Source organism: Scyliorhinus torazame, chromosome 19 (assembly GCF_047496885.1).
Source record: "Scyliorhinus torazame isolate Kashiwa2021f chromosome 19, sScyTor2.1, whole genome shotgun sequence".
NCBI lineage: Eukaryota > Metazoa > Chordata > Chondrichthyes > Carcharhiniformes > Scyliorhinidae > Scyliorhinus > Scyliorhinus torazame.
The window spans coordinates 60,191,274-60,202,461 of NC_092725.1; positions in this window are offsets into that span (position 1 = coordinate 60,191,274).

Consider the following 11,188-nt stretch of genomic DNA (forward strand, 5'->3'; position numbering starts at 1 on the left):
CATTATTGTGAAAGGAGATTTTAAAGTGTGTTTTGTGGGACTGGAATTTGGAAACTCTGATGAGACAATCATCTTGGGGAGAATCTGAGAAGATATTCACAGACATTAACTTGTGGTTCAGAGTCAAGAGTGTATTTGACTACAGTCCTCTTGTTTGCTTAAAAGGGACTTTGTGTTACTAAGACCATTGTAGTTTAGGATGTACTTTGTAATCCGTGTTGATCTTAAAATCTGTGTCTATTTGACCAGCTAAGGGAGAGTATTATATCATCCAATTTTTTCATGTTTAATGAAAAAACTTCTTGCTAAAACTAAAACTAAAACTAATCAGAGGTCTTGTGACTGTTCCTCCATGTTTTATTTTGTTAAAGGTAGAAGTTACTGCCCTTTACATAGAACAGTACAGCACAGCACAGACCCTTCAGCCCTAGATGTTGTGCCGAGCTTTGTCCGAAACCAAGATCAAACTATCCCACTCCCTGTCAGTGTGATGTGCTCCATGTGCCTATCCAATAACCGCTTGAAAGTTCCTAAAGTGTCCGACTCCACTATCACAGCAGGCAGTCCATTCCACACCTTAACCACTCTGAGTAAAGGACCTACCTCGGATATCCCTGCTATATCTCCCACCCCAAACCTTATAGATATGCCCCCTTGTAACACCTGCATCCACCCGAGGAAATAGTCTCTGAACGTCCACTCTATCTATCCCCCTCATCATCTTCTAAACCTCTATTAAGTCGCCTCTCATCCTCCTCCGCTCCAAAGAGAAAAGTCCTAGCTCCCTCAACCTTTCCTCATAAGACCTACTCTCCAAACCAGGCAGCAACCTGGTACATCTCCTTTGCACCCTTTCCAATGCTTCCACATCCTTCCTATAGTGAGGTGACCAGAACTGCACACAATATACCAAATGTGGTCTCACCAGGGTCATGTACAGTTGCAGCATAACTCCATGGCTCTTAAACTTAAGCCCCCGTTAATAAACGCTATAGGCCTTCTTCCCGGCTCTATCCACTTGAGTGGCAACCTTCAGAGATCTGTGGACATGAACCCCAAGATCTCTCTGTTCCTCCACATTTCTCAGAACCCTGCAGTTGACCCTGTAATCCGCATTCAAATGTTTCCTATCAAAATGAATCACCTCGCACTTATCAGGGTTAAACTCCATCTGCCATTTTTTAGCCCAGCTCTGCATCCTATCAATGTCTGTTTGCAGCCTACAACAGCCCTCCACCTCATCCACTACTCGGCCAATCTTTGTCTCATCAGCAAATCTACTGACCCACCCTTCAGCCCCCTCCTCCAGGTCATTGATAAAAATCACAAATAGCAGAGGACCCAGCACTGATCCCTGTGGTACACCGCTGGTAACTGGTCTCCAGTCTGAAAATTTTCCATCCACCACCACCCTCTGTCTTCTATGTGATAGCCAGTTACTTATCCAATTGGCCAAATTTCCCTCTATCCCACACTTCCTTACTTTCTTCATGAGCTGACCATGGGGAACCTTATCAAACGCCTTACTAAAATCCATGTATACGACATCAATTGCTCGACCTTCATCTACACACTTAGTTATGTAGCCACTTAAAATGGCCAACTCCCGATTCAAAATGGCGAATGGCAAAGGCTGATGGGAAAGTCAGCCAACAAGACAAAAACCAGCAGCTGCAAGTTGGCTGTGTATTTACCTCTGGAAAGGCCAGACACTATCGATACCAACAACTATCAGCATAACAAAACAACAGCCATCTGCATACTAATGAGCAACCCCCGGGAACAATAAGCAACATTTAGACACACAAAGCAAAACTAGACTCTTTGTCGCCAGCAGAAGCCTACACAAAAGGAGGTGAACGAGCACCTCAAGACCGCCCATCAATGAGGGAACCGCTCCAGCATTGGAGAAAATCGAACCAAGCGATTGGGACAAAGTCCAATCACTTGGGACCAGGTACAGGGTCCGCCCCGAAAGGCGGGAAGCCCCTGGGGACTATAAGAATTGAGCCCCAAGTTCAAATCGCTCTCTTCTTCACCTCTTCAGCTCTCCTTCCTGCCCGGGTCACCCAGCAACGACGAACCAACACACCGGAGCAGTGAAGATCAAACTCGTAAGTTTAATTCAACGCTCGCTACGAGATAGGCGCTCCTAGCTACCAATCTGTACAAACTTTGAATCCTGCAGGCTCAGAACCCGAACGGAAGGCCATTTGTTTCCCTGACCTGGTGGGCCAGTTCCAAGTTAAGTATAGGCCTGTTAGTTGTAGAAGTAGCTTAGACGTAGAATTTGTGCATGAGTAGCGATTACTGTGTATAATAAATGTGCTTTGATTTAAACCTTACCGGTGTATTGGATTATTGATCATTACTCGGACTTGAACCACGTGGCGGTATCCTAAAGATACCTGGTGACTCAATGCAAAGGTAATAAAACAGCAATTGAACTAAGGCAAAGTTAGCAACATATTATTTGGCGACTCCGCCGGGACCCGATCCAGAAGTGGAAAACCACTCCGGGAGAACCCAGAATTTGAATTAGAGATCCAATTGGAAACAGAAAACCACAAGTGTTCAAGCAGTTCTGATCAATACTCTTAATTCGGAAGTGTGTGTATGCATGCGTAACTAACGGGGCGATAAGGTAAAACTGATAGATTTTTTGTTGCGATAAAACTGTCGGAAGTTTGTATATCGGAAAGTAGCGAAAGCCGTACCCGTAATTACAGCACCGCCTTAATACCCCTGTCCCAAATTTGAAGAGCAGCATTCGGATTAATACCCCTGTCCCAAAATTTGAACAGCAGCATTCGGATAGGAAGGATGGCAATGCAGGCAATGCAGTGCCTAATGAACCCAGAGGAATTTGCGGTCGCAGTGACCAGCAGCAGTAGAGTGGGACAATGTCCCATGTGGGAGGAAGAGACCAGGAAATACCTCAAAGGGAAAGGATGGCCCCTTTGGAATGAATTCTGTGACAACGAGGAATCAGGCCCCGGGAGTATAGGACATACTTGGTGGGAGACCCTGAGCGAGATCCACAAAAAGAGCTTAGGGAAAGCTCGCAAGTCGATGGCAATCGTGTCCTGCTTGGCACAATCGCGAAGCACAGAGGAGGTCGTTAGGACGCTCTGGAAAGAAGTTGAGGGCATACATCGAATGAGTAAGGTCGATGTAAGCAAGGTAGAAAAGGAGAATTTGGAATTGAGAAGGAAATTGGCAGCAAAAGACGTAGAGGTGGATGACGCCAAAAGGGCACACCAGTCTTGTCTGGCGCACTTAAGCAGCTTCCAGTCTCAATACGAAAAGGCCTATCAGGACACGCAATGTGCAGTCCTGGTACGTGAGGAAACAGAAAAGCAGGTAGCAGCATTACAGAGACAGTGTAGTGACTTCCAGGCAGCATTAAGAGCACTCCATGCTGCCACCACAGAACAAAGACAAAGCACGCTAGATCACGCGGATCACGCAAAGTGCCGGAAGCAGATTGCAGAGCTGCAATCGCTGCTTTCAGTTCAGAAAGGTTTCCAAAAACCCTTTTGGAGAAAAATTAGATCCGGAAGATGGCCCTGATTGGGAAGAATTGAACGAAACAGTGCAGAGATATGTTCAGGGAACATGTACGCAGGGAAAGCCACAAAAGAGGAAAGCGCCCCAACCCCCCACACAGCAGATAGTTCACGCTCCAATGAACCCAGTAACCACCCACCGCACAGCCACATCGATGCGGAATTTCTATATTCCACCCCCTTAACAGTGACCTAATTACGGGACGCATGCGATAAGATCACGCCGTTCCTCCCCACCTCCGACCCCCACCATTTCTTTGCCACAGTTAAGCATCAGGTGATCATGTACGGCCTGGATGAGCGAGAGCCTGTAAAGCTCACAGTTTTAAGTTTCGATCCTTCAGTAGCAGCAGCCCTTCCCGACCCACAGAAAGTAGGAGGAGGCACCCTTGCAGAGATGCATACCGCGATCCTGAATGCGATTGGGTATAACCGAGGTGACCCTGTAGATGGCCTCAATAAATGTAGGCAAAAGAAATCCAAGCACCCCACAGCGTTTGCTGGACGCCTGTGGTTCACTTTGCAGCAGTCTTTGGAGACTTAGACCGTGCCCATTTGTCCCCAGACAACATGGCCAAATGGACCCGCACCCTTATCGCCCATGCCGCAGAAACAGGACAGAAAGCCTGCACGAGTTATGATCCCTCAGAGGAGGCCCATAACCAGAAGTGGGTAGTCAAAAGATTGTCCCGCGCCTGGGAGGAATCTGTACAAAGCAAACCCGCAGTCAAGAATACCGAGGAAAAGCAGGCCGGCGCAGATATGCAAGCAGTAATGACAACACACCAGAACCCTGCATGGGTGAATGAAGGAAAGAACAGCCCCCCCCACCCAAGTCACAGGAGTGCGACAACTGCGGACAGTTGGGACACTTCGCAAGAGAGTGCAATGCCCCTAAAAAGCCACAGAGAGCCCAGCAGACAGGCACTCTGAGTAAGAAAAAGACAGAGCCCATTCATAGCGTTAGCGCCCGTTCGGATCAGACGGACTTGACCGGAACGGACTGACTGTGTACAGTTGGGTCTGCGACACCCTTTGGGATTGGTCCGGATGACCGGTAGTTGCAGCGAAAATTCGGGGACAGCCCATCGAATTTCTCTGGGACACAGGAGGGTCCCACACCACAATAAATTCCTCCACCCTGTTTCAAAAAGACACATGGCCCACTAGAGCCACGATCACCCTTAGCGGCTTTACAGGCCACTCACAGCAGGGACACATCACAGCCCCTGTACCAATTCAAATCGGTACCATCACCTCCAGGCAACCCGTAGTTTTAGTTGACCTGCCCCACACAGCAGAACACATTCTGGGAATCGATTTCATGAATTCCCATAATCTTTCATTCGATCCAGTCAACCAGTGTGTCTGGAAGATGGTAAAATCCGCAAGAGCCCCCGTAACGCTCAACATAGGAGAGTACACGAACAAAATTAGGGCAGTAGGCAAATTTTGGTTCAACCCGACCACGCTTAGTACGGACAAGCAGGTTAGGGCAGTTCTGCAAAAGAACAGGGCAGCATTCGCGACCCACAAGCACGACTGTGGACGGATGACTGGCTCCGTACAAATAACAGGACCTGACCCTAGACCCCAAAAACAGTATGGATTTCCCCAAGAGGCAGAGGGAGAAATCTCCACGGTAATAGAAAGCTTATTGGAGCAGGGCGTACTTAGATCAGTAGCCTCCACTAATAATGCCCCGATTTAGCCAGTGAGAAAGCCCGATGGATCATGGCGACTGACCATCGATTACCGGGAACTCAACAAAATCACCTCCGCAGCAGCCCCCACAGTAGCAACAAGTCCCAAGACCATGCTCAAGCAGGGACTCAATTCCCGATTCTTTACGGTTTTGGACGTCAGTAATGGATTCTGGTCCATTCCATTGTCAAAGGCGTGCCAGTACAAATTTGCCTTCACCTTTAAAGCACAGCAGTACACGTAGACATGCCTGCCACAAGGATTCCACAACTCGCCCTCCATTTTCCACCGACAGCTGGCAAATGGTTTAGCCAAATTCTCTTGCCCCGAATGTCTGGTTCAGTATGTAGACGACCTACCACTGCAGACAGACACCAATGAAGAGCACATTGAGCTTCTGTCCGAACTCCTGGAACTATTACACTCAATCGGTTGTAAAGTCAACCCCAAAAAGGCCCAGATTTTGGAAGATAAAGTGATATATTTGGGAACAATTATCACACATGGTAAACGCGAGATCGAGCATAAAAGGATTGACTCGATTGCTAAATTGCCCCTTCCCCAGAACGTTTCAGCCCTCCGGTTGTTTTTAGGACTGGTTGGCTACTGCCGAAATCACATTGACGGTTTCACCAGCAAGGCAGCATCCCTCTCAGACCTCCTCAAGAAAGGAGCCCCCTGGGAATGGCTTCCGCAGCATACAGATGCTGTGGACTCTTTAAAACAGGCACTCATCGTAGCCCCCGCACTACAAGTTCCAGACCCGCTTTCCCCTTACGCCATAGAGGTAGCGACCACAGACCGCACCCTTTCAGCCGTGCTCCTCCAGGAACGGCACGACCAATTAAGGCCAGTAGCTGACCCCTCCAGAATTTTAGATGCTGTGGAGCAGGGATTTTCAGCCTGTGAGAGGCACCTGCTCACAGTATTTTGGGCAATGCAGTATTTTTCATTTATTACCGGACTGAACCTCATTACAATTCTCACCGAACACACCCCCACCCAACTTTTACTGGACGGACGACTCAAGGACGGTACAGTAAGCCAGATTAGAGCAGCTAGATGGACCCTTCTCTTGCAGGGACGGGACATCACTGTTAAATGGACAAAGACGCACACCTTTTTAGTCGACAACTTACAGTACCCCGGAGCCCCCCATGAATGTGAAATTATCTCTCCACATCACAACACAAGCCCCTTTATCGCTAAAACACCCCCCAGAAAGATAGGTAGTTCACCCAGAGCCCCCAGCACACACAGTGTGTGAGCCCATAAAGATCTATGTGGATGGATCTTCCAAAGTCTTGGATGGGAAACGCATAACAGGTTGCGATATTTATGTCGAGGACGCGCAGGGACGCGCCCTAGAGGAAATATAGTTAAAACTTCCAGGCCACTTAGGCACGCAGGCAGCAGAGCTCGCGGCCATATCGTATATAGTGGAACACCCAGATTCCTTCCCCAGCCCAGCAGACATATACTCAGACAGCCTCTATGTCTGCAACAGCCTCACGGAATTTCTGCCCCTGTGGAAAGCAAGAGGATTTGTTTCCGTAGATGGAAAACCCCTCCCCTCAGCCCCATTGCTCCGTCACATTTTAGAGAGAGCACAGAACAGGACTTTTGGGATAGTCAAGGTTCGTAGTCACCATCGTTCCTCCCCCCCTGGAAATGTGAAAGCCGACACACTGGCGAAAGCAGGTTCCAGGCATGGAAACCTTTGGACACCCCCTGAAAGCGCACCAGTGAATGCAGTTCAGGTCTCACAGACAAAGATCGAGGATCTAGCGGAGGCCCAGAAGCAGGACAGCAATCTCAAGGAGATTGTAAAAGGAAACTATCCAGCACCCTATGAGAGGTTCAAAAATGCACTGACCACACATGACAGTGTGGTGTTAAAAGACACCCTTTATGTGGTTCCTGAACAGGATAGGAATCAACTGATTTGTTTGTTCCATGACGGTCATGGACATCAGGGAATCGATCCCACTACAGCCCATCTCAAGCAGCTTTGTTGGTGGCCGAATTTAAAGGAAGATGAACACCATTACATCGAGAATTGTCTTCTCTGCGCCCAGAATAATCCGGACAGATATGCCAAAAAGGCTCAACTCAGCCACACCCGACCCGTTAATGGCCCCTGGACTAACCTCCAGATTGATTTTATAGGACCATTGCCCCCTTGCAGGAATGGCTATAATTATGTATTTGTGGTAATTGACACATTTACGAAATGGGTGGAAGCATTCCCAGCCCGCACAAACACTGCAAAAAACCCCAGCCAAGATTTTGACCCACCACATCTTTACAAGATGGGGACTCCCCCGCAGCATTGAATCTGACCAAGACTCCCATTTTACAGGACGTGTCATGCAGAACGTCCTCACGATATTTGGCATCACCCAAAAATTCCACATAGCATACCACCCACAGTCGAGTGGCATCGTGGAGCGCATGAATCGGACCTTAAAATCCACCCTCAGAAAAATGGTCCAGCAGAACAACACCACTTGGGACTCAGTCCTCCCTTTTGCGCTGATGTTTCTGTGTAATACAATTTCTACTTCCACAGGTTACACCCCACACGCCCTCATGACCGGACGCCCCATGAAGGGCGCAGAATATTTATTAGGTTTAGACTTGACCAGCCCCGAAGTGACGGCCCTCACACACGAGAAAGCAGTAGAACAATTAGTTGAAAATGTTAAAACGGCTCAGCTAGCAGCCGCAATAAAATTGGGCACCAGAAAGAAGCAGAGCAAGGCTTGTTTCGACAAAACAGTGCATGCGACTGAGTACAGTATAGGATAGCAAATCATGTTCTCTGTATATAACCCCAGCAAATTCCTGTCACCAAAATACTTGGGTCCGTACTCCATCGCGGACAAAGTAAGCCCTTCCGAATATAAAATAAAGTACCCCAACGGTAAGACTGCATGGTTCCATATAAACCAGCTGAAGGCATATGGAACACAGTCTAACCGCGCACACCACATCACGCTCGACGCAGCACACCACGCCCCGCCCACAGCCAACGTAACCCTACCATACCCCAACACGCCCAGCCCAGCCACGGACTCGACCTCGACTCCACCCCCGAAATATACACTCCGCCCCGGAATGCCCACAGACTGCAGCAGCAGAGACAGCGACTGTGACTCGGACGATAGCCACAGCACGCCTCCCTACTATCCCCATGCAACAGGACCCACACTCAGCGATTCCGACTACGATCCAAGTGATCCCTTCATGATCACTTTCCTGAACAAACCCCACCACCCACCACCGAACCACACTGACGACCCCGATTCTGTCCCCACACAACTGGACACCAACTATTGGCACCGAGATGACTCGTCCGCAACGACGAGAGCGACCCCACCTCACACCATGCAGCCCTTTCAGCCCTGATACACTCAAGCGTTTGGCACCCGGGAGAAGATGACGACCTTGGGTCTGACTCCCATACCGAGAACCCCTTTGCGACCCTGTTCGCGACCGAGAACTGAGGTGTCCAGATGATGTTTTAAAAGGAACCGCTTGGGAGAAGTGGTGTCGTTTCTGATGGAACCTGCAGAATGTTTTATGATGTTTGTAAGTTTGTTAAATGTTGTATGTCCGACAGGAAAAAGGTTTTCACGGCCCCACGCCTTTTCAGCCGAAACCTCTGAGAACTTGTCCGCACGCTTTTCAGCAGAAACCTCTGAGAACTTGCCTACAGAGACTCACTGTTGCCAGACACTAGTTCAGCGGACAGACGCCCGTTCGTAACTGCCCTTCTGGTTCGAAGGTAGAACCACTACGGCAGCCCCACCACGATGACTACATTTCTTGCCCGTTTTTGTCGGTTGCTCAGGCAGTGGAGAAATGGCTTGGGACCCGCCCTGCCTGGGAACCCCCCTCTGGTCAACTACGCTCGGGTAGGAGAGACACGGCATTGGTAGCCGTCCTACCCGGGGACTCCATCCATCTCTTACCCGTCGCGGCCCATACGCACCTCATTTTGGCAATTTCAGTTCAAAAAGTTTTGTTTTGTTTCAGGTAACCCTTAGATTGCCAACCACATGCTATTTACATCCTGAAACATTTGGATGGTAAATTGCGCAGTCTGCGAGACGGCTCGCGCTGGTTCATTATTGGGAAGTGTGTCTTGTCCTAAAATTCGGTTTTTGAAGAAAAAAAAATGAGGGAGTCACACATAGTGACCAATTATAAAGGGAGTAATTGGCACTAAAGGACAGACAGACTATCGTACGAGATATGAAACAAAGATAGTTACAGACACTATGCTTGTTTCCACAGAACTCCAGAAGCTCCAGGACCGGAGAAGAGAAGAAAAGAAAAGGAAAGAGAACAGCCATGAGGACTTCCTTCACATGGATCTTTATGGACATTTGGTTGCGAATGAACGCGAACCCCATGACTTCAAGCCCCCCAGCTGTTAATGTTTCACTTCCCCGCAGTACCCAGAGCCCAGTCACCAGCGATACCACATCATCTTGGTGTGCCAGGTTTATAACCTGGTACTCCCTGCCCTATGTAATAGAAACCTTACTGGTATTGGCGATATCGTGCAGACTATGCGTCTAAGGAAATGGAGAAGGAGAGCCTACCGCACTCGAACCCCGGTATCGGATCAGATCCCCTATTTTCGGATACGACCAGACCCCCGACCCCCGCGAGTAAAGAGCATTCATTTGCGGTTTTATTGTTCATGTTAACTGTTCATGAGCAAATTGTATGATCCTGAGCTTGACTGCCAAGCCAGGAAAACTGTGTATAAACTGCTGTGATTTTGTTTGTATGGTTGGGGAAGTTAGAATAATGAAATATTTCAGTGAGTGTAGTGTATTAAGAATAGTTAGAGGTTCCCAGTTTGTTGTTTTGTAATGCATGTCCCTGTTTGACATAGCGCCGTTAGAATTGTCAGTTAAATATTTTTTGCATTGTTATGGTCAGTGCAGAGGCCATGAAGGAAGTGCCCCCCTGCCCCCCCCCCCCCCACCCAGGTCAGGGAATGGAAAGCAACATAGTTATGTGATCCTTCACGCTTCGCGTTAGGATCACAAGGAGGGTAGTAGCCACTTAAAATGGGCAACTCCCGATTCAAAATGGCGAACGGCAAAGGCTGATGGGAATGTCAGCCAACAAGATTAAAAACCAGTAGCTGCAGGTTGGCTGTGTATTTTCCTCTGGAAAGGCCAGACACTATTGATACCAGCCACCATCAACATAACAAAACAACAGCCATCTGCGTACTAATGAGCAATCCCTGGGAACAATAAACAACATTTGGACACACAAAGCAAAACCAGACTCTTCGGCGCCAGCAGAAGCCTGCACAAAAGGTGAACAAGCACCTCAAGACCGCCCATCAATCAGGGAACGGCTCCAGCATTGGAGAAAATCAAACCAAGCGATTGGGACAAAGTCCAATCATTTGGGACCAGGTACAGGGTCCGCCCCGAAAGGCGGGAAGCCCCTGGGGACTATAAGAATTGAGCCCCAAGTTCAAATCGCTCCCCTCTTCACCTCTTCAGCAGCTCCTCTTCAGCTCTCCTTCCTGCCCGAGTCACCCAGCAACAACGAACCAACATTGACCGTGACCGGAGCAGTGACGATCGACCTCGTAAGTTTAATTCAACGCTCGCTATGAGATAGGCGCTCCCAGCTACCAATCTGTACCAACTTCGAATCCCGCAGGCCCAGAACCTGAATGAAAGGCCATTTGTTTCCCTGACCGGGTGGGCCAGTTCCAAGTTAAGTATAGGCTTGTTAGTTGTAGAAGTAGCTTAGACGTAGAATTTGTGCATGAGTAGCGATTACTGTGTATAATAAATGTGCTTTGATTTAAACCTTACTAATCAGTGTATTGGATTATTTTATTTATTTATTTATTTTTATTTTTTACTTTT